The sequence below is a fragment of the Bemisia tabaci genome, chromosome 2 (assembly GCF_918797505.1).
Source record: "Bemisia tabaci chromosome 2, PGI_BMITA_v3".
NCBI classification, from domain to species: domain Eukaryota; kingdom Metazoa; phylum Arthropoda; class Insecta; order Hemiptera; family Aleyrodidae; genus Bemisia; species Bemisia tabaci.
This window is the reverse complement of record NC_092794.1, coordinates 2,204,095-2,227,777: the sequence shown is the minus strand read 5'-3', so window position 1 is coordinate 2,227,777 and position 23,683 is coordinate 2,204,095. Positions and strand designations below refer to the sequence as shown.

At 41.1% G+C, this 23,683-nt stretch overlaps 1 protein-coding gene across 1 annotated transcript in view; it reads left to right on the top strand.

Moving 5' to 3' along the window:
• The first annotated feature begins 323 nt into the window (after positions 1–323).
• Positions 324–23,683, top strand: part of LOC109035991 (uncharacterized) — a 94,053-nt gene continuing 70,693 nt past the window's right edge. The window contains exon 1 of the mRNA XM_019049877.2: positions 324–1,999. The gene's annotated coding sequence lies outside the window, so the exon portion shown is untranslated. The remainder of the gene's footprint in view (positions 2,000–23,683) is intronic.

Genomic DNA, 23,683 nt, shown 5'->3' with positions numbered 1-23,683 from the left:
GACCAATGAAAAACCGGAACAGAAATGGCCATACTCTGTCTGTAAAGGTACTCTAGAGCACACCCCATACTTCTCACCTGCACGTAGGTCTGTTTGGTATAAATACGTCCAAATGTATTTCTATTGATTTATACTTATTATTGTTCACCGGGGAATCCCAAAACGTCACAGAGATTGTGTCGGGGGTACCGTAATACGCCAGCAAAAACCGCGGCACCTCCTCTAGGTTCCAATGGGAGTTACGCGTTGTTAACTCAGGGGGGCAGCGCCCGGCCGGGGGAACACACGAGGAAGGAGAAGGGGGGGGGGGCGGCGCGCGCTCACATCGGAAACGGATCTAAGCGTTGCGCAAGCGGGCAGTCTTCGCGTAACTCACGCGCCGCGCGCCGCAGTCAGTGCCGCTTACTCACCGAAAAGTCACCAAGCACCGGTTCGGTTCGGCTCGCTCTGCGTCGAAGGGATTCTCGGCCGACCTTGCGCCCGTTGCAACCGGTCCGCCGCCAGGGGCGCCCCCGCCTTTAGCCGTCGTCGTCAGCTGATCCGCTCGTTTTTTGCGCCCGTTTTTTCGCCCGGGCCCGCGCCGCTATGAACCACGCGGAATCTCCCAGTGCCGCGTTTTCGGAGCATTTTTTTTACCCGCCGTACTTCACCCGCCTGTGTGAAGGCGCATTCTAACCTCAATTCAAACTTCCCATGAAAGCGTTTCCGAAGTGTCCTGGATTTTGCATGCAAGAAACAAGTTCGAAAGTCGTTGCACCGAAACACGCCGTTTCTGAACTTTACTTCGAACCAGTTCTGAGCAACTTCTTAGAAAATGGTGAAATTTTGCTGCTACTTATAAGTTGCCAACTTCCAAATTTATAGTGTCTAAGACTTTGCATGCAAAAAAAGGTTGAAAAGCCACTGAATCGAAATACGCTGTATCTGAAACCTAACTTGGTTCAATTTCAAGCGATTTCCTTACAAAAATTGTGAAATTCTGACGCTACCTAAAAATTTTTCCTCTACGAACTTGTAAAATGTGCTAGATTTTGCTTGCGAAATGAAACAACGACAGTTGTTGGGATGAAACACTCAATTCCAAAACCTTAATTTGATTAAATTACCAACAACCTCCTAAAAACTGCGAACTTTTCAAGCTATTTAAAACTTGTCTGTTTCCATCCTAAAATTTCTGAATCTTAGCAGAAGTGATTAAAAATGCAGCAGGTGCAGAAGCATTCATGAGTATACCTTCCAGTTGCATAATTATCGCACCAGTAATGAAATTTTGCCTTAAATTACTACTTAGTTATATACGGTCCGGCGATAATTTCGATGCCATTAACTGCCAAGTTTAAAAGAACAATAGACACAAGCAGTTTCAACGGCCACCGCACTTTATGGCTTTACTTTTGACAATATTATGTTCCAGACTAATTTATGACCCAGCTGAATCACTCCTTTCAGCCATTCAAAGCAGAAGCTTAATGTTCCTTGATTACAACGAAGCGTCACCGAGTCTTGGGGGTTTTGAAATTAGTTATCACGGAGACTAATAAGTGCCTGGTCGGGCATCTTCCTAGCGCATCGACACATTACGTCAAGCGAGCACAAAGTTCCTCGAAACGTTGGCTTCTCAATTTCTCCGCTCACGGAAAGTTTCGAACTATGATTCTTGCGCTGCGCGCAATCGGTTAGTTGTTTTTTGTGCCCTCTCGTTCAAGTCTCCGAGGTTGATTTTGCTTATAGGCGTCGTGCCTACTGCGAATAAAAAGGTTTAAGCTAAAAAACACAAGTTTTTAATTCGGTTGTTTTTGGACTCCGTCGTCAACGTCCTCGAAACCGATTTTTCCGGCATACGTTGCGCTTTTTTGGCGAGTCGCGAACGAGTTGGGAGTTGTCTGTGCGTGCGAATTCTCGGCGTTCGCGAGTGCGGTCCGCGAGTGAAAGTTGTTCCGGTCCAAGGATAACGGCCCAAGCTTTGACTCCAACATTTAACTGCAAGAGCGCCCCAAAGGTAAGATTTTCATCATAGCCTAATTTTAATTGGTCGAGGCCCGGGCTTTCAACTCCGCATGAGCGACTGGCAGGTCCGCGCAGTGAAAGGACACTTCCGGTCGTCAAACGACTTTGAAGGATCTCGCTCAAAAGCTCGTGAAAGCTGGCGCTGACGTCTTAGTTATCGGAACTTACCTGGAGATTATGTAATTCAATGGCAGGCGCGAGCCTCTGTCGGGCGCAAATATAGACGTATTTCTATCAAAGAGAACTATATGCAGGTGAGACACATCGGGTCTGCTCGTTAGTGCTCGGGCCATAAGAATGAATGGGAAATATAAAGCGCCAATGACGAAGCCGTCGTCACGGCTCCTCGTGGTGGGCATTAACTCATGAGCCCTGTTCACAACGCTCTAGAAACATGCCCATGGCTCATGGGTCCCGCATTCAGTTGGCTCAAAATTCCGTTTGCTGAATTGGAAAAGCGGGATTTTACATTCTGTCGAACGGAACTATGTGCAAAGTGTATGAGCCATGGGCATGTGTCTAGAGCGTTGTGAACAGGGCTCATGAACTCATGAGCCCGGAATGCCCGAGGAATGCCCACCACGAGGTGCCGCGACGACGGCTTCGTCACTGGCGCTTTATATTCCCTATTCATTCTTGTGGCTCGAGCACTAACGAACAGACCCCATCTTTCCCACCTGCATCCATAGTTCTGTTTGATAGAAATACGTCCGTATGACCAAAGGGTACCGATGGAACCATTGGAACCTCAAGGGGGGATGGAACCATTGGAACCCCCAGGGGAGGATGGAACCGATGGACTGCTCCCTCAAATCGAGACAAATATGAGCGTTTTCAATACCAGCCTTAATGAATGCACAGTAAAAAAAGTCGGCACATATTAAACATCGAATTTTTTCCGATTTTTTTTTTCGGTTCAGGTAACCGAAGTTTTTGGTTGCAGAACGAAGTTCAATTAAGCCCACCAAAATTAGGTTTTGAGGCGAAGAACTTCGATTACCTGACCCGGACGCATATGTATTTATGCTAAAAGGAATCATCGGACGTATTTCTGCCAAACAGAACTATGGATTAAGACATGAGCCCCGAGACCCATAAGAATACATGCGCAACGGGGTTCACGTATTAATGCACATAGTTCCGTTTGATAGAAATACGTCCATATGTGCATAGAGTTAGCATGCGACATAGTTCGTTTCCGCATAAATACATCCGTCTGACAACGGTGGCCTAGACCTTATTGGTACCAGCGGGCCGATCATTGAAATTTTGTGTTGTCAGGTGGAATTCATCGATTTGATAAGTCATAGCCGATCACCACTGTTTAACCTATGTTCGCCAGACAAACATGAAACAGCTATATATTGAGAGTTAAGACAACCCCCCCCCCCCCCCTCATGGAGTCACAAACGGGAATTAAGATTACACAAATTGAACGTTTTTCGTAATCTTTGATCGGCCAATTCTCAAATCCCTTTCTCCGTCTTCTCTCTCATTCCGTTTGTTCCTTGCCGACCCCGTAATTCCCCGGTCCATTCCAGATTATAATCTATGGAATTGGTGAAAATGTAATCTTTATACCCGTTTGTGACACTGTGGAGGCCTAAAATACGTGAACCAATCAGAAATGGATTCACGTTGTCTTAACTTTCAGTATAAAGGGACTCTAGCCTCACCAAGATTCATTTGGCTTACATACATTTAAATGGAGGAAAAAGAGTGTTGCTAACTTTCAATAATCGCTACTGGGGGTCTTCCCTGGACCAAGATAGACTTTTAAGCGCCTGCAAAGTGAATTTCTAAAAGTGTTTCGGATCATTCTGGACAGTATTACGAAAAACCGGGGGGGAGGGGGAGGGGGGTCGTTGAATACAATTTTCTGCTCGGACGCTGGTGGTTCCATTTTCTCAAAACTTTAATTTTGCACTTGCTGCACCCTTTGGTAACATGGGGGATTGTCTACGAGTTTTTGGCTGAGGGTTTTCGAGCGGGATTTCTTGGCGACCCGACGTCGTCGAAGCGGCGTGTGCGATGACAGTTGGCCTGAGTTTGAGTCGTTGTCGATGGGCATCTGATGCAACGACTCGCGTGGACCTATTTTATGACGCTATCGCTGGATCTCATCACTCACGGCTTACTTAACTGAAAGCACTGACCGCCTCAAAATGTCTCAGAGCCTCATTGCGGTGCAGTGAGACCTATATCGACGGCGCAAGTCCGCAACCGCGTATCTCGGTTTTCGACGGTTTCGAGTTAGCTGCAGAAATGAGGTGTAGTAGATGCCTTTTACCTGCTATCGAAATATTTAAGTAGAAAAAAGCCTGAAAGTCACCTAAAAACGCAGAACTCAGGACAAGTATCTCGGAGCTAATTTCAATAACACGTCTCTCGTGCCGTCGCGGAGCATTTAGTACATCGCGCGCTCTTGCGGGAAGAATCGTGAACAGTTTAGGAGGGTGATTCTTTCTGAATTTCTTACATGGAACAATGTTGAATCATCAAGAAAATTCGGTCACGCTTCAATAAAAGGCATGCATTCACTTCCCTCGCAAAGAGTGAAATATTAGCGAAGATTTTGAACCACCATCATCTAGAAGTTCCCTTCTCGCACTCAGTGCCTCATTTATTATAGGAGCTCAGTCAGTAGTTTGCATGGTGGAAACCATCGAATTTAAGTATTTTTTTTCTTTCTTAATAGTGGGCTTATAATTTTTGGTAAGTAATGTAGGTGTTTTGCTAAAAGACGGTAGGTAATTTGTCTTGTCCATACTTTTCCCCCGAAAAGTTATCAATGGGAAGAAAAGCCATGAAATCATGCAATTAATTACATCAAACAGTCTCCTCGGTTCAGAATGACGTATAAGAAAATCCACAAATCGATCCAAAAATTGGTAGATAAACTCAGTACCTATGGTCAGGCCCGCCACATCCCACCTCGGGCCCTGGTACCAGTTTTAAGGTCCGGGCCCCAAGCACGGAGGGGGGGGGGCAGTCCGAGGGGCATCCCCCGAGAAATTTTGGAATTTATACGACTAATCGGACGCATTGTGAAGCTTCCATACAGAATTTTTCCATCAATTTCTGCGGAACAATTATGTTTTTTTTTTCTACTTTCAGCACAAAATACTTGCGAATTGTTGCATTCAAAACATCTGGAAAATTTTTATTTTTTTTTTTGGGGGGGGGGGGCATATGATACTATTTTCAGTTCTAAGAGGGCCAGGCCCCCCTGGACTCCCCCTTCGTTTGTCTATGGCAAGGGAGTTGAGCCATGAGCCATTGAAGTCGAGGATGCCCAGACTGGAGACTCTTAGCATCTGACGACGGAAAAAATGAAACGCAGTTACTAAAAATATCCCTCTGTACTGAAAATCTTGAAAATAGATAGAAATTTTCCAAGAAGTATACTTCTTTGAAAATTTTAGAAGAATTCTACGGTGCCCCAGCGTGCTTCTGAAAATCTATTCACCTTCTGCGAAATTTTTAGGGTAAATTTTTCACTTTTTCTTACGAAACAAGGGTTGCATGTGAATTCGTAGTGGTTTTTCACGGTAACATGGGCCCCCTCCGGGGCCGGGGCCCCGGTACCAGGTACTCAGTATTCCCTCTTTGTTGCGGGCCTGCCTTCATGCACGCTGGGCTTGTCGATTTCCTTTGACATTTCTGCAGTGGTGAATGTATAGCTGAAGTGCGCTTCAGCTAGAATTGTATATAGCAAATGGGTAACTTTTATTGGAGGATTATAAATAAACAAGTGGTTAGAAAAGGTGGTTAGAAAAGTGGTTGAAAACGCCTTCAAATGCGGCGTAATACCTCACGCATTCCGGAGAGTTCAAATAGTTGTATCATTCCACCTTAAAAATGCGACGGAAGATTGCAATTGAAATAGCCCTCATGCATGCTGGGCTTGTCGATTTCCGCTGAAATTATTGCAGTGGTGAATGGATAGCTGAAGTGCGCTTCAGCTATAATTGTACTTACAAATGGGGGTTTTTTCTAGGAGGCTTAAAAATAAACAAGTGGCACGGAATATAACAAAAGAATATGAACTATGCAAAACGATAATCCGGATATCGGAACTTGGCTGTTTTGAAAACGCCTTCAAATGTGGCGTGATACCTCACACATTCCGGAGAGTTCAAATAGTTGTATTTATACGCCGTATGAATTTGACGGATTATATAAGTGGAAATAGCCTTCATGCAGGCGCGCCACATCCTCTCTCTAGCCCTGGTACCAGTTTTAAGTTCCGGGCAGAAAGCACGGAGGGGGGGGGGGGCAGTCCGAGGGGCATCCCCCGAGAAATTTTAGAATTTATACGACTAATCGGACGCATTGTGAAGCTTCCATACAGAATTTTTCCATCAATTTCTGCGGAATAATTTTGTTTTTTTTTCTACTTTCAGCACAAAATACTTGCGAATTGTTGCATTCAAAACATCTGGAAAATTTTTATTTTTATTTTTTTTGTGGGGGGGGGGAGCGTATGATAGGTACTATTTTCAGTTCGAAGAGGGCCAGACCCCCCTGGACTCCCCCTTCGTTTGTCTATGGCAAGGGAGTTGAGCCATGAACCATTGAAGTCGAGGATGCCCAGACTGGAGACTCTTAGCATCTGACGACGGAAGAAAATGAAACGGAGTTACTAAAAATATCCCTCTGTACTGAAAATCTTGAAAATAGATAGAAATTTTCCAAGAAGTATACTTCTTTGAAAATTTTAGAAGAATTCTACGGTGCCCCAGCGTGCTTCTGAAAATCTATTCACCTTTTACGAAATTTTTAGGGTGTATTTTTCTCTTTTTCTTATACGAAACAAGGGTTGTATGTGAATTCTTAGTGGTTATTCACGGGTAACACGGGCCCCCTCCGGGACCCAGTACCCCCCCCCCCCCCTTACGGCGGGCCTGCCTATGGTTCCTATTCTCACAATGTACCAGGTGCCTTTGCTTTTCTAAAATGCAAAAATACATTTCTTGGCCTCATTCTAAAAATTCGCCACCAATGCAAGTTTGTGGGAAGGAACGTGAGGCTATCTTTAAAGTGTAAAAGTGTTTCAGTTAAAGTATCATCTTAAAGTGGCTGTCAAAACTCAGACACTAAGTCATGGCTCCTCCGGTAAAAAGAATAGACTGGAGTCGCGCATCATTTTTCATGGGTGGTATGACAGTCGCTGTTAGATGAAAGGGGACGAAACTCTTGGTATCAGTGTCACATACGTGCGTATTTGAAGGCGCTCGATCACTCAGGAGCCCCTCTGAAGAGGATTCGGGCAATAATAATGAAACAGTATTGGAGGTGCCGGTTTCTATTTCATCCATTCAATTTTGTAACAGTACAAACATGGGTTTTGAGGTTTTCTTTCGGCATTCGGTAAACCACTATTAGCAACGTACGATACTCCATCCATGCTGTGAGACTCACTGAACCTTCTAAGAAACGAATCAGAGTGCACAAGCCTTGTTAAACTCTATTTTGAGTTCTTATTCAGTCAAAATCGGCAAAAAATAGGTTTAAAACTGTGATTCCCCAACTACGTATCTCGGAATTCGGTGTTGGAACACTGAAAAAAAAGTAGTTAGCGTTGAGAACTAATTTGGTAAGTTCTCGCCAAGTAGAATCAAAATTAGGCTTCAGAACTAATTTATTGTACTGAAGCACCAATCAATTCGCTTCATACGCTGACTTGACTTTACTAGAGCGCGAACCAGAATTGGAAAACAGCACTAGCTGTAAAATTAGCGCTGTGGTAAGACAAATTCACCTTCGGGTCAAACTAATTCGCCCTCAACACTAACTGCCACATTGTCCGTTACATTTATTTAGTTTCGAAAAAGTGGCGTCGGTACAACAGCCTCAATCGCGTCAGCTCGTGAAAATCAATTAAAATGTGAAATTTCGGGCTCGTTTGACAATGTAAATACTCCCGGTATGATTTATAGTGTCCTCTCTTTCTTGAAAACGTTCGAAAGCAACATAAATAAACCTGTTAAGGTTAGAAATCGTCTGTTCGATTCAAAACGTAAACAAGCATGATATTCGTTGGAGTCGTCAATCTTCTATATTAAATTGCGATTAAAGCGTTCCGCGTTCAGTTTATATTTTACGAAAATCTGTGAACTTACTGCTTACTTCTATAGTTCGTGTTCTCCCGTAATTTCAAAAGAATATCTCAAGTGTTCGGACGAGATATGTTTATTCAGTGTGAACATTCGCTACCGTTTCATGTGTGAGTGTGTGTCTCTCTAAAGGATAATTCTGTCTACTTGCACATACCTATGGGATATTCCTTTCCTCTGTCGTTCATTTGGAACCGGTCAGTTGATTTTTACCTCTCATCTTTTAAGAAATCTTCTTTTCCTGAAAGTATTGTCCAGTTATCATTCGCTAAGCCGTTTTCTCCTCTCTCAGTTTTGAGGTTAGGTTGACCCAACCCTACCGAATGCGAATTAGAGTAGCGGAATTAGTTTCCAGCACTAATAGTGGTTAGTGTACAGAAACCAAAAATCATGTGTGTCCAAATCACACAATTTGAGTTAGTGTATAGAAACCATTTTTAGTCATCTGACGCTAACTCATTTTTTTCAGTGAACTTAGTTCTACAAACACGTATCTCGGTTTTTCGGTCATTTCTTTTGATAGACGGGAATATTATTCAAAAAGACAGTAGAGTCTTAAGCAGCACTCTATCCTTGCTATCTTCAAAAATTATTTCCCTCTACCTTCAAAGATGAGGAATAGACGGTCTTTTCGCTCTCCTGAAAAATCGCGTTTTCCGAGTCACGTGTTTGCGGACTTATGCCGTCGATAGGTCTTTTACCCTTGAATAAATCTAGCTCCGCCACAGACCGGGACCATCATGGACCAATGTAAAAAAAGGACCCTTGTGTTCATACCGTGAGTGGGGAGCAAAATCCATTTAAAAGTCAAAACGAACCACTGCATTTAGTTAAAATACATTAAACAAACATTCCGGGCCAGATTTGGCCACATGGGCAAATTTTGTAATTTTTCAAATGTACATAAACATATATATAAAAAAAAATCGGATTCAGAAAAAAAAAAAATTACAAGCGATAAAAGGCGACAAAATCTCTCATTTCCTGAGAGTTAAAATATAGTAATTTCCAGTTTGTTCGTTTTTCGGTGATACAAGAGACATCACCTTTCATTAGTCTAGTTGAGAGAGAAACCAAACCCGCAATTTGGCCCGGAGCGGCGCGGTGCAGAGAGCAATGATGACGAGGACTTGAGATGAAAAGGAGGAGCCCTCGGCGCGCCGCGCTGGTCAGCATGGAAGACATATTAGCGCCTACAAGACTCCATGAATACTTCACGCATTGCGTCAAACGTAGAGCGATCAGTAGCGGTCGGCGTGAAACGCATAGCGCCTACAAGGTTGTAGGGATACTTCACGCAATGCGCCAAACACAGAGCGGTCAGCGCGGTGGGGAAAATTAAACTTATAAAATCATGTTTATTCTTCCATAATTTTTTCGTTCATTTCTTATAAATGAAAGTCCCTGTCCACACAGGGGTAGGTTTACAGAACTTAACTTTCACGCAAAGTTCCGTGAACTTTTGCTAGTGTTGACACGGCTATCACAAAAAATATGTCCAACACGGGTAAACGCGTCTAATGCACCCCTCCTCCTCCGGCACGTTTACTTGATGGTTTGTATCGATGTTTCAAAACAAATGAAAAGGAGGTGGCAAAATACAGGCGGCCCATGGGCGGCAAGTATACGTACATCCGGCCCTGCAACGTTGACAAATTCTCTACTTTTTAAACAGAAAACCAAGCAAGCTTTCCAACTATGTCTTTTTAAAAATCTAGCATTTGTCCAGTTTTCAGGGAATTTCACCAAAATGTGCCAGGGAAATCAGGGAAATTAATTTTTTAAATTCTGTGGCAACCCTGTAAGGAAGAACTCTGTATGAACATTCGACAGTTTCCAAATTTTCTCGAATAATACATGGGGTTGTGAGGAAATTCCTGCATAGTTTTCATAGACTTTTTTCAGATGTTTTAGATAAAATCGCGGAAAAAATTATGTCTGAAAAATTTGAAAACAAAAATTTCACCATTTTCCCGGCAAATTTGACTTTAATAAAGTAAATGTGGCAACATCTGAAGGCTCACGCGGCATTTTTCTTTAGCACGGCAGATTTGCCCTCGCGGCGTGTTTACGCCTGTTGCTGCACGGAGAAAAAAACCTCGTGCGTGGGACCCGAAGTTTAGGTCATATGGATCTTTGAAGTTTTCGGATTGAGCATCTGAACACTAGCTGCCGAAGTTCAGGTCAGAAATCTGAAACTTCACTTCTTACATCTGAAGTACCTCAGATGTGAGAACCGAAGTTTTTCGGATGTGAGAACCGAAGTTTTTCGGGTGTGAAAACCGAAGTACTTCAGATGTAAGAACTGAAGTTTCAGATGTGTGATCCAACCTCAGCAGCTGGACCTAAAGTGTTCAGATGCTCAATTCAAAAACTTCAGAGATCCATATGACCTAAACTTCGGGTCCTACGCACGAAGTTTTTTTCTCCGTGTGGAAAAGCGCGCCGCATTTTTTGAGTTATGTGGCTTATGTTTCAACACTGTCTGGTTGAACGGCTGCATAACGTGGATGGTTCGGAGCGCGAACTCATAGAGGAGACGTGGAGTGCGATTATCCCGGTAATCAAGTTTTCCCGATGATAATTCCACGCGACTCGCCCTGCCCGACGCGACGCGACGCGACGCCGCGCGCCGCTGCCGTTGGCGCACCTCCGGCTCACAAGAGCTGCTAATGAGCACTCCAGTGGTTGAGACCTAGTTTCGATCAAACACCACAAGCCCAGCGTAATGCACACTTCTTCGCCACAGGGTTGCCAAAAAGTTATTTTTTAAAAAAAAAATGTATTTAAGTAATTTCCTTACACAGGAATTATACATTTTACATTATAATATATTAGCCTAAGACTAAGCCTAGGACTAAGTTATTATTAGCGGGCCAAAAAGTACGAGGAAAATAGGAAAGTAGACTACTATCCTCCCAAAAAAGAAGAAGAAGAAGAAGAAAAAATTATCCAATAAAAGTTTGGAGAAAATGAGTCTGTTGCACACAAGAGATAAACCGCTGGAGCCGTTCAAGTATTGGCGGCTACTTAAAACCCTCTATAACATAGCGTTAAAAATTTGTAACAATAAATGTTTTGGGTTTTTAAAAATTGAATCTTTTCTGTGTGGCATGATTTTGCAAATTTTCATTAGTTTTTTTTTTTTTGAATAACTGATTCCAAAAAATGTTAAATGTCGGAAAAAATTGGTACTCTATGTTTTTTATGCAAGCTACAATATAGATTAGTGCCCCCAGCATCTGAGATCCAATATTAATTCATGCCATACAGGGTTAAGGAGGAAGGGAACTCAGCTTGCCTTAGGGAGTCTCGTGGGGGGAAATCTTAGTCTAATGCGAGCCTCATTTTTTAAAAAAAATAAATTAATTAAATCTTCCGTGAAAATTATAATTAAAATTATTATTTACAAATAAAATATTTTTTCAGTTATTTTCAAGTTGTCCTCTGTTATTTTCCAAAAGGTTGGGGAGAGGTTGTCTTACGAGGACCTTAAAAGAGAGTAGAGTGAGGGTCAAATCATATTTAGCTCTTTTTTATAAGTGTTTGAAGTTTCCTAAACTTGCGATTTCCTTACCTTTTTCACTTATGCCTCGTCTTAACGAGCGCGGTTCGTAGAACTTTGGGCAAGCTTGTTCCTGGAACTGATTAGAACTCAGCCATGATTAATTCCATGGAGCCCCAGTTCGTTAAACGAATGCACCTAAAAAAAAAATCATAGAAAGCCCATAATGTCATCAGAGAGGGTAAACTAAAATTAAAATAAACTGTAATTTGCAATATTAACAATAAGAACCATCGACTATCATTAAACGGAGAGTAAATCACAAGTTGTCCTTAGCCTGGACGGATTGGACTTATTTTATACCAGTTTCAATCGTTAGCGTTTAGTTCAAGAGTTCAAAATTTTACTAATAATTGTTGCCAAAACTGAAAAGCATACAAAGAAATACTATTGTGACAAGGTGGAGAAATGGTGCTGGGTCCACATCATTTAATACTATGTCATGACCGTTTAGCATCCTCTAAATTTCCCCTGGTGAAAAATTGTGTAATTCTGGACCTCATATGGCAACTCTGGGTGGCAAATATCATTTCTAACATGGCTTTACTTGGCACAAACCCATCGTCGTTGCAGAATAAATCAGAGCCATTAATTAGGAAAATTACACCAACTGACATCATCTATCTAGAGGAGTGAGCTACGTGCTACGTGTTCTTTAATTGATGATCAGAGTCCTGTGCTGGTGAGCCCCTATTGTTTGGCTAACAAAATGAGTGGAACAGGACAACAAAAGAAGCCTTCGGCCATTCCTCCTTGCTCTTAATCCCATTTGATCTACATCGGAGCAACGTCGGAAGCAAATCGCCTTCAATTATAAAATATGCAACACGCATGTACTTTAAGTTCGAATAGGTGCATCTTGTATTTGCATGTTTCCATGAACTTAACGCTGTTACATTTATCCGCAGAGCTATTAATAGAGGAGGAAAGCCACGTGTACCCGTGTTTTTTTGTTTTGTTTTGTTTTTTTGTAGATAAGATGCAGTTTTATTTTCCTTTATGCTTCTCAACTGCAATGCTTGGAATTTTGATGCCAAAACATATCTGGAAATTTTCTGTGAATTTTCTTCTCTTATTCGGAAGTATGCACTGGGGAGTTTGAGGAGCACTTTCGGTGAGGTTGCTTTTAAAAACAATTCAAACCTGAGCGGATACACGCGCATGCATCGTCGCGTTCGAAAAGACGCAAGCGGACGTATTTCTGCCGAACGGAACTATGTGCGTTAAGACATGAGCCCTGATACTCATAACAATATGTGCATAACAGGGCTCACGTCATAATGCACATAGTTCCGTTTGATAGAAATTTTGTCCACTCATCATATGTACGAGGGGCGTTCAATAAGTAAGTATCCCCCCCTCTCTAAAATCCATAAAAATGGACCAATTTTAAAAAACTTGGGCTCAAAATCTTCCTTAGGATATTTTGAGTTCAACAAAACAAACCGCAACAAAATCGGACTATGTGCGGCCGAACGCGAGCCGTTTGAACGCGCCGAGGTGCTCGACGCTCCCGCCGAATCTGCGAGGATTTGAAGTCCGCTACAGGAGAAGAGCTTCTCTGCCAAAGCCTCAGTCGTTCATCACTGACGAAAAATCAAAGAAATTTTTGTAGAATAAGGGGCTTACCTCACTTCTCCACATAACCAGCTCGATCCAAGCAAGTCTGATACTGAGACTAAGACTAAGAGAACAGCTTTTGGATGCCTCGTGCGTGGAAGTCTTTCAGCTGACCGCGGATGAAAGAGTGGACGGCTTGTTTGACCTCTTCCACGATTCAAAATTAACTCCTCCGAGTTCAGATTTCAGATACGATAATAAATGGCAAACCAGACCACCATTTATTCCCGTTCCTGAAATCTGAACTTGGAGGAGTTAATTTTGAATCAGTGGAAGAGGTCAAACAAGCCGTCCACTCTTTCATCCGCGGTCAGCTGAAAGACTTCCACGCACGAGGCATCCAAAAGCTGTTCTCTTAGTCTTAGTCTCAGTATCAGACTTGCTTGGATCGAGCTGGTTATGTGGAGAAGTGAGGTAAGCCCCTTATTCTACAAAAATTTCTTTGATTTTTCGTCAGTGATGAACGACTGAGGCTTTGGCAGAGAAGCTCTTCTCCTGTAGCGGACTTCAAATCCTCGCAGATTCGGCGGGAGCGTCGAGCACCTCGGCGCGTTCAAACGGCTCGCGTTCGGCCGCACATAGTCCGATTTTGTTGCGGTTTGTTTTGTTGAACTCAAAATATCCTAAGGAAGATTTTGAGCCCAAGTTTTTTAAAATTGGTCCATTTTTATGGATTTTAGAGAGGGGGGGATACTTACTTATTGAACGCCCCTCGTATCTAGCCATCGAAATACCATATTTACTGCTTCTCCTTTTTTTTTTTTTTTTTTTTTTTTTTTTTTTTTTTTTTTTTTTTTTTTTTTTTTTCCAAAACTTGCAAGCCGAAGCGAGAGTGAATAATGATCCCCATTAAAGGGAGCATGCTCTTCTTTCTCCTCCTCTTTTTCTTAAGATCATAAGCGGTTCTAGATACCTCGAACGGCGGGGGGGGGGGGGGCTTTTTGAATTTTTGAAGCATATAATATGCAGTTTGAGTCATGCATGAATAATTATAAAATTTAGCCGTATTTCCCTTTTCTTTCATATGTTCCTTCCTTCTTTCTTCCTTCTCTTATTTTCCTCCTTGTTTCGGGCGAACGGCGGGGGCTTACGACTCCCCCCCCCCCCCTTTAATTCGCCTTTCCTTAAGATCAGTGCATAAGGTCCCTTTATCTCTGGCGGAATTAATATCCAGTATCTACTGTTGAGGCCACGGACATTCGTCAAAAGTAAAATAAAAATAAAAACATATTTAACCTCGGTCTGCCAAACAAGTTTTTCCCACTAGTTTGCCAATACCGGGTCATTTTAGACCCGTATTTAGAATACACAGGATCTTCTTTTTTATTATTTTTTATGTATGCACGTATTTTAAATAGTGTTTTACATTAGAGGAACCTAAAATTAGACATATAGGCCTAATATTTTTTTCCTTCCAAAGTTTAGATAGCCAACATTCAACGTATTCATGAAAAACGCATATGGCCACCGTCGCGTCAGTCGTCTGGCCGTATAGCACCTGACCATTTGATCCATCGTATCAACCCCTGGTTTCGTTTTGTTGTAGTATAGGGTGATCTCTGGCTTCGATTTTACCTCAGGGATGATAGCAGCATCATCAAAGGTCGTTGAAATAAATAGATTAAGAAAAAAAAAAAAAAAAACCGAAAATTCCCAGGGAAACGGAAGACGGGTCAAAACTGACCCGGTATTGTCGTTCTCGCGGTAGTCGTGAAAAAAAGCTTTAGCTACTCGTTTTTTTTAGTGGTTTTTCTTTTAAATTCACGTAATTCAATGTCTTTGTAAAGCTATTTGTGAATGTTAAGTTTCCAGGGGCAGCAGGTGAAAAATGGGCGTTCTTATACGAAGCGCCGGGTCAAAAATGACCCATGTTTGGCAGACTAGGGTTGATCATCCTTCGGCGATGATATCCAGCTCTGTGCTTATCTCAAAGGTGGCCGTTTAGCATAAAAAAGAATAAGCTGATGAAAATTGGGCGAAAAGTAAGCGTCAACTTGTTTTACCTTTTTAGACACTTTTTGTTTTGTTTCGCTTTTTGCGAACGCGGTGTTCTCATTCATTTTGTAGGTAGGTAGACAAGGCAAACAAGTTATCGACTTCACTGTCTGGAGGTGCGTGCCCTTTAGGCAAGTTCTCATTACTCTCAGCCTAGCCTGAGCCATTATCCGAGAGCGTCTCAACGTAACAAAAGGACAACTCATTAGTATCGGCAACTCGTTCTATACCAATTAAATGGTTTTGCACTGCCGATCAAACGTGTGACAAATTCTTTGATGAGGAAAAAACTAAGGCTTACAATCCCGGCCGCAAGGTGGCGGGCTTTTTTGGTCGAAGCTGCCAAACCGTTGGATAACTTGTTTGTCTCAGCCTCATATGAAAGCTAAGTTAACAACCAGAGGAAGAGAGCTCGAACAATGAGTACATGCTGTTTCAGTACTGAGGGCTCTCAGAGTGAAGGCATCAGTTCCCGAGGATAAAGTTTCTTCATTTAATGTAAAAATACATATCTCTGAAAAGTAGCATCTCACTTGTGGCATTTCGAAAGCCAATTTCACTTTTATTTCAAGTTACAAACGCTCTTTGTACCGAGTGTGATTGAATACATTACAAGTAGTAACAATTTATTACGGATCATTTAGGAAAAATATGTTCATCATATTTAGTAGAGTCTCCGATTAAAAAAAGGAACAAAATCAATGGTAGGTCACATTGTTACAAATTTAAAGTATGTAATTAGAGCCTAGAAAAAACATTACCGTACCTCGAATTTGTGGGCTCCACTTTAAATTTCAAATGAACATCAGCAAAACGAACCAATAAATATTATTATAACTTTACCACTTTAAAGCAAGCTTTTTTTCCAACTAGGGGAACATCGTGCATCAATTCACATGCAAAATGCAAAATCTTCACAGACTCACAAGAGTTATCTCGTTTGCTTTGCCAATCAAATGCTTCCGGTTGACCGACCAAACTGCGTTTTTTAAAGATAAATTTCAGCAATATCCCTCTGTCTGACATTTTGAATTGAATTTTGCAGAAAATTTCAAGGTAGATGGAAAACTTTGGTGCATAGAATCACACGTATTTTGTCTAAGAATAAAAAAAATAAAATAAAAAAATTAATAGATAAATGACATACGGTTCTTTCTTTTTTATTTGCTGGATATTTGGCCTATAGCCCCCTCAATTATCTATGCACGTTATTTATTGTCCTTAGGCATGGTGATAGATCTATCTATATACTGTATAGGCCTTTCAAATCTTTAGGGATTAAGGTGATTCGATGGACGCCATATTTTTTGTCAAAACTATATGCGATATATCCAATCGATTGGTTCCATTTTTTCAGCCATTTGTCATTTTTCTCGAATTTTGAGATCGCAATTCTGTTGTCAGGAGACTAAAGAATTCACTTACCAATTTTGACAAACGAATTCAACGTAATAAAGACGTGTTTTTTTTAGAGGTAATGCAGGCAGTTTCAATATCAGTATCGAAATGCGATATTTTTCCTTTAAAAAAACCACGCCTTCATTACGTTGAGTTTGATTGTCAAAATTGGAAAATGAGTTCTTTAGTCTCCTGATAACAGACTTGCGATCTCAAAATTCGAGAAAAATGACAAGTAGCTGAAAAAATGGAACTAATCGATGCTATATATCGCATACCGTTGTGACACAAAATATGGCGTCCATCGAATCACCTTAAGACCGAGTAGAGTCTGTTTCAGCAGACCCACTCGTCAGTTCCGTAAAAATGTGTTACCACTACCGGGATTCGAACCTAGTCCCGAGTTTTCGGCAGCTTTACCGAATCACAGAAATCAGGACTGGAAATCTCGACTACAGGTGCCGAGTTTTTTGGTCGCTGGAATTGCCGATTTTTTGTGTCGTGTAGAGACGTCACTTGCTAAAAAAGACTCCAAATTTCCAGGAGATGTACCACCAAAGAAGAATGTCTTACGCGCATTCAGATGTTCCCAAGTCCTCCCATTAGGAAATCTCATCATAAAAAAGTTGGACGAAACTTAATAGAGGGGCGGCAAGTCGCATTTTGAAAAAGAAAAATGCACGAGTTTGGATTTGTTTTTTTTCAAAAATTCAACTGGTCGTAAATTCTCTTCTGTCAAAAATTCAACCAAAAAAAAAATGGTTTGAACGTTAAAAAAAGTCGTTGAACTTTTCCCTTAAAATTCAGTCATACGGAGGAACAAAAGCTCTAACCTTTTCATCTCGGTCCAAACTTGATACAACTTGATGGGTTGACAAACTCGGTCGAGTTGTTACCTATTTTCCCTGGCATTCCAGGCGCATCAGTTGAGAGTGCCTAATTAATTTTCGGAGAAGATGAAAAACTAGGCATTTACCAATTCACGTTTAAGGTGATTCGATGGACGCCATATTTTGTGTCAGAACGGCATGCGATATATCGCATCAATTGGTTCAATTTTTTCAGCTACTCGTCATTTTTCTCCAATCTTGAGATCGCAATTCTGTTGTCAGGAGACTAAAGCACTCACTTACCAATTTTAACGAAGAAATTCAACGTAATAAAGGCGTGGTTTTTTCAGAGAGAAAACATCGCATTCGATACTGATATCGAATCTGCCCTCGAATGCGATATTTTCTCTCTAAAAAACCACGCCTTTATACGTTGAATTTCTTTGTTAAAATTGGTGAGTGAGTGTTTCAGTCTTCTGACAACAGAATTGCGATCTCAAAATTGGAGAAAAATGACGGGTTGCTGAAAAAATGGAACCAATTGATGCGATATATCGCATGCCGTTCTGACACAAAATATGGCGTCCATCGAATCACCTTAAAATTATTTCTTCTTAGAAGAAATTTTGCAACGTCAAAACGGCGTTTTTTCTCAACAAAGCGGTACAAAGGAGCGTGCGGACTGTTCCGCGCCGAGCGCTCCGATTCAAAACGAGACGTCACGTCAGGAGAGATGACATTATGCTAATGACGTCGAGATGGTCCGTCGTCTGGTCCGCGGGTAGAGTGACGCCGGACTATTTGGCAAACCAATTTATAACCCCAAAGAGGCTCGGTTGCCAGATCACGGACGAATTTTCCAGAGAATCTGGAAAGTCTCATAATATGTAGAGTATGAACAGATCGCTTCATTGAGGTCCTAGGGCCCAAAAGTGCAGCCATCCTTCTAACCAACTTCTGACACACACAATTTTACTGCCAGTCTGCAGAATCTGCAGATTCTAATTCTAACCAAGATGGCCAAGAATGTACAGAAATGAGCGTTCGTCCGCAAAAATGAGTAAATTTATGCAAATACTGAGTCAAATACGTGCTTTATAAACGACGGTTCGTAACAATAGTATTAGTAAATCGTTCTGGATAATTGCAATTCATAGGTTGGCTGCATTTCTGGGCCCTAATTTTATTCGCAGAAGCATCGGTGAAGGCCTGATGGATTTTCGGAGTTTCACATCCGTTCATACTCTCGCTATACAGGTACTCTAGTTCTTCAGCTCTTTGGAAAACCATCCGATAGTCAATCGATCAATTGATAATTCTCGAATTTTGAGACATTTATCATGACTGGAGAATTTGCATTCAAATTTTTTATTACTTCAGCCGAAAGTGCTTAAAGAGCTGATTTCACGGTATTTTGTATAATTTTTTCTGATATGGAGATAGTAGAAAAATAGATTTAAAAAAAGTGAGAAAATGCACTGCCTAGTGACCGTCATCTGGCGGCATTCCCCATTTAAACACATGTATTATAGCAGATTAGATCATATTGTCAAATATTCTCCAATCATTGTTCAATTCATGAACAAAGGGTATCCTCGTGTTCAGTTCATTCAGAAGTAGCCTCTTAAACACGAAATTTTATCAAATTTCAGACACCTGCAAATTCTCTATTTCTGGGCATCACATCACGCTGCAGTGCACCGAGTATTTCTATGCAAATTCGTCCAAGAAAATCTTGAAATAGTTCTGAAAACCGTCCTGATTGAGGGATCGCTAATCGTTTTGCTTCTCGATTTGGGTCATCACTCTGGACGTATCTACTTTTGAAGCTTTTTCAAAATGCCTCTCTGTAAAATTTTGGGTATGCATGTGGTGTGAGTGTTTCTTTATCAAATAGTAGGTACAAATATTTGATGCACAACAGTTAAATGTGATATTTGTAAATGGTCAAAAAATGTTCTAAAACCCAGAAATTATCAGTTGATCGATCGACTACAGAATCGTTCTCCGAAGTGCTGAAGAACCACTTTCAGATCCTCCGATCATGGGAAATCAATTTTCGAAGATTTGGCAAATGCGCAGCGCTTTCTCTCATTAGCTGACGATGCCACCGCGCATGCGCACAGCATCGGTCGCCCACAGAAATTATTATTTCATATTTATCAAGCGTTGCATAATGACAATTGGTGGCCGATGTAATAAGATTAAAAAAAGAACTTGTGACGAAAATGGACAAAAATGAGTATAACGCGATGTAATTAGGACTGCATCCCTCGACCTTTGTCCACTTTTTTGAGTATCACTCTGGCAACGTTGCCGTATGCACTTAAATGTTGGTGAATCTTGAATAGTGTAAAGGTGAATTGGGACGGTTCAAGGCAAATTCTATCATTATTAAACTTCAAAACCATTTACATTTCGAAAGTCGCGATGCTCAAACGGTTTCACTGGGTATTTAAAAAAACTACGCTAAATCCAAGGGAGAAAATTAAAGGAAAAAAGGAAAAACGTTTACATTTTTCGTAGCTTGTCATAAATGCAATATAATTGATAGCGAGGGCGAATATTCTCTTAAAATCTGAGACAGTCTCTGCCATGCTGTGGGTGATGTTCTGAGGAGCTCTTAAGCAGCTGCAACACGAATGCTTTTGAATACAAGTGGAAGGTTAAAATAAAAAAGCTATAAAGAAAAACAAGCGGGAAAGTTCTAATACTGTCGTATTAGAAAAGCGCTCAGGTGTTAGTAAATGTATTTAGTGAAGAAAGGACGTATAAACTCCGTCGACTTGGCTGGGAAATGGAAATAAAACATCAGCTGATAGCAAACAAAGGTTACCAAGGAAACCGTAAGCGCGTATTTTTGTTTCCCGAAAATGAGCTCACCGTTGAGCTCATCAGGTGCATTTTTGGCTTCATTTGAGTTCAACGATCAATTTCGATAAGAATTACTCTACCGCTAAGAAATTTCCTTACAGACAAACGATCGAAACTACCTGCGCATTACGTTAAAAGCATAAAATACAGTTTTCACAGCTTTATTTATTTTAAAAATGGACCCCCCCAAAAAGCCTACACATCGATGAGCTGGTGCGCCATTTAAACGCATTAGCACTAGTATACTAGTACTCAGAGGCAAGTCGAAATCAAAGAGCGCCGCCTATCGGCTGAGCGCTTAATAATACAATTTGCAAAAAAAGAAAAAAAAGAGAGAAAAAAAATTGCCATCACAACACCATATGTTTCGAGGTGTTGCATTTCTATGTTTGAACTCATGGTAAATAATTCTTAGTCCGTAATTTTTTAATCGGTATCGTGAAGCACCTAGAGGGCTAGTAAAAAATCCTTACTGCCCTGCCCCTGGGCCCCTGGCATGAGGATGGCTGAGAAGTTTTTCCTCATGATTAGAACATCAGTCGAAGTCGAAAATTTCAATTAAAAAATTAAAACAAATTTATGGTACGTATACACTTCCAAGGCCGAATTTACCTACCTGCCGCCCATGGGCCGCCTGTATTTTGGCGCCCCCTTCTCAATCGTTCTGAAACTAAAATAAAAACCATCAAGTGAACGTGCCGGAGGGGGAGGGGTGCATAAGACACGGTTACTCGTGTTGGACACATTTTTTGCAAAAGCCCTGTCAACACTACTAGCAAAAGTTCACGGAACTTTGCGCGGAAGTTAAGTTAGCTGTAAACCTATCTCTGTGTGGACAAGGCCTTCCATTTCTAAGTATTCAGCGAAAACATTATGAAGAACCAACATAAATGTGGTTTAATAATTGTAACTTCGATCGCCGCGCCGCGCCGGGCTGACCGCTTTATATTTGGCGCAACGCGTGAAGTATTCATGCAGTCTTGTAGGCGCTAATATGTGTTATACGCTGACCGCCGCGCAGAGGGCTTCTCCTTTTCATCTCAAGTCCTCGTCATCATTGCTCAAATTGCGGGTTTGGTTTCTCTCTTAACTCGACTAATTAAAGGTGCTGCCTCTTGTATCACCGAAAGACGGCAAAATTAGAAATTACTATCCTCTCAGGAAATGAGAGGTTTTGGCGCCTTCTCTCGTTTGTAATTTTTTTTTTTCCGAGTCCGATTTTTTTATACCTACATTTAAAAAAAAATTGCAAAATTGCCCGCCCCCTAAATTTGCCGCAATGTGGCCACCCCGGCCACCCCCTAAATTCGGCCCTGTACACTCCGCAACCATACCACGGTTTGCGACGTCGCAGACTTTCTGTCATACTTAATTTTTTAAACGGGAAACTACTCAGCGGCAATTTTTTAAAACTGCCGTGATTTTTCTTCTCCGTGCGAAGAAAATCCTGCAAAAACTTCAAGGAACTATGCCCATTTGTTCTCCTTTGAAAAAATATATAGAGACTGAGATTTTCAAACACCGCAAACGGGATACGTGGTTGCGGACGTACGCCGTCGATATATTTCATTAAATTTTCATAAATACCAGTTAAAAAATACTTGTCCGTCTTCGCGGAAACGGAAGCTTTAAAGGAATTACGTTGACATGTTTTCTACAGGAAAAATGGGCGTATTTCTGTCAAACAGAACTATGTGCATTATAACGTGAGCCGTGTTATGCATGTATTCCTATGGGTATCTGGGCTCATGTCTTTATGCACATAGTTCCGTTTGGCAGAAATACGTCCAAATAAAGTAGGCCAGGAAATCAGCAACTGCACAATTGAGAAACATGGTTTTGCTTTTTGGCCATCGTGATAAAGCGAATTTTCGCGATCGAATATCATTCACCGTTGAATGGTATTCGACGATTGTGCATTTTTTTTCAATGATATTTGACTTCTTCGTTGGTCTCACCAGAGACCGTTGAAATCCATTAATTTGAAATTTCGAATTCACCTCGGGACTTGAATTCGATTTTTGAATTGATGCAATCGATGTCAGAAACTTCATCTCTCACCAAAATTTTTGTTCTGTCATCTCTTTCTGTTGTTGTGTTTTGTCAATTCAAGTCTGGTGTTTTCGCAATTTCTGTGTTTTAGTGTTTCGTGTTTTCTTATTTTCTTCTTAATTTCATTTAGGAAAAAAATCTGAGCTCTGATTGGCTCCTGACATCACCGATTATCGGCATCACTCAGCACTGATCAATTCGTTTGATGAATGACATTCGATCGCGAAAATTCGCTTCTAGTTTGATACAGAGTCGGTTGATGTCCTCGGTGCGTTTTGATTCACATATGGATGAATTCTACATCGATAATAATTGGCGAAGAACGATAGAGAACTTAGAACTATTTAAAATTCTTTTATGTGCCTTATGAAACAGAATGTCTTACGCGGATTCAGATGTCGCCATACCCTCCCTTTAGAAAATTTCATCCTGAAAAAGTTTAACGAAACTTAATAGAGGGGCAGCAAATCGCGTTTTGAAAAAGAAAAATGCATGAGTTTGAATTTGTTTTTTCAATAATTTAACTAGTCGTCAATTCTCTCCTGTCAAAAATTCAACAAAAAATGTTATGAACATAAAAAAAAAGTCGTTAGACTTTTTCCTCAAAATTTAGTCGTACAGAGGAATAAAAGCGCCAACCTTTTCATCTCAGTCCAAACTTGATACGATAATAATTGGCGAAGAACACTGGATAACTTCAAACTATTTAAAAATTTTTTATGTGCCTTTTACATCCCATTTTTAATGTTTCGTAATATTTATGCATAAGCGTTTCATAAGTGAACGCTATGGCGGTCCTCTTGCATAGTTACAAATTTCCGTGTTCATGGCTATTTTGGGTTACATTGAGTTACATTCTTCAGTCGGATCAGCTAGAGGGACTTGGTTGATCCAAGCTTTTGGTGATATCGACCGGAATTGTAGGTTACTTTGAGACATTTGGGGATAAAGAGAGCGTATTGCTGAAATAGTGTACTCCTGATACTCATGATGTTACTCAAAGATGAAGGACGAGTGGTTAGCGCATTGGACTTTCACTAAAGCGATTCAAGTTCGACAAAGTAACGAGGTCGCAAAGTTTTAACACAAAGATTTGCTCATGCAACCCAAAGAGAAACTAACCAAAAATACTAACTACATGTTTAGATTACTTTGTGTTTTAAATCCCGCATTAACGTGATTCGACGGTTGCCTTTTTTTGTGTCAGAGCGGCGTGCGCGATA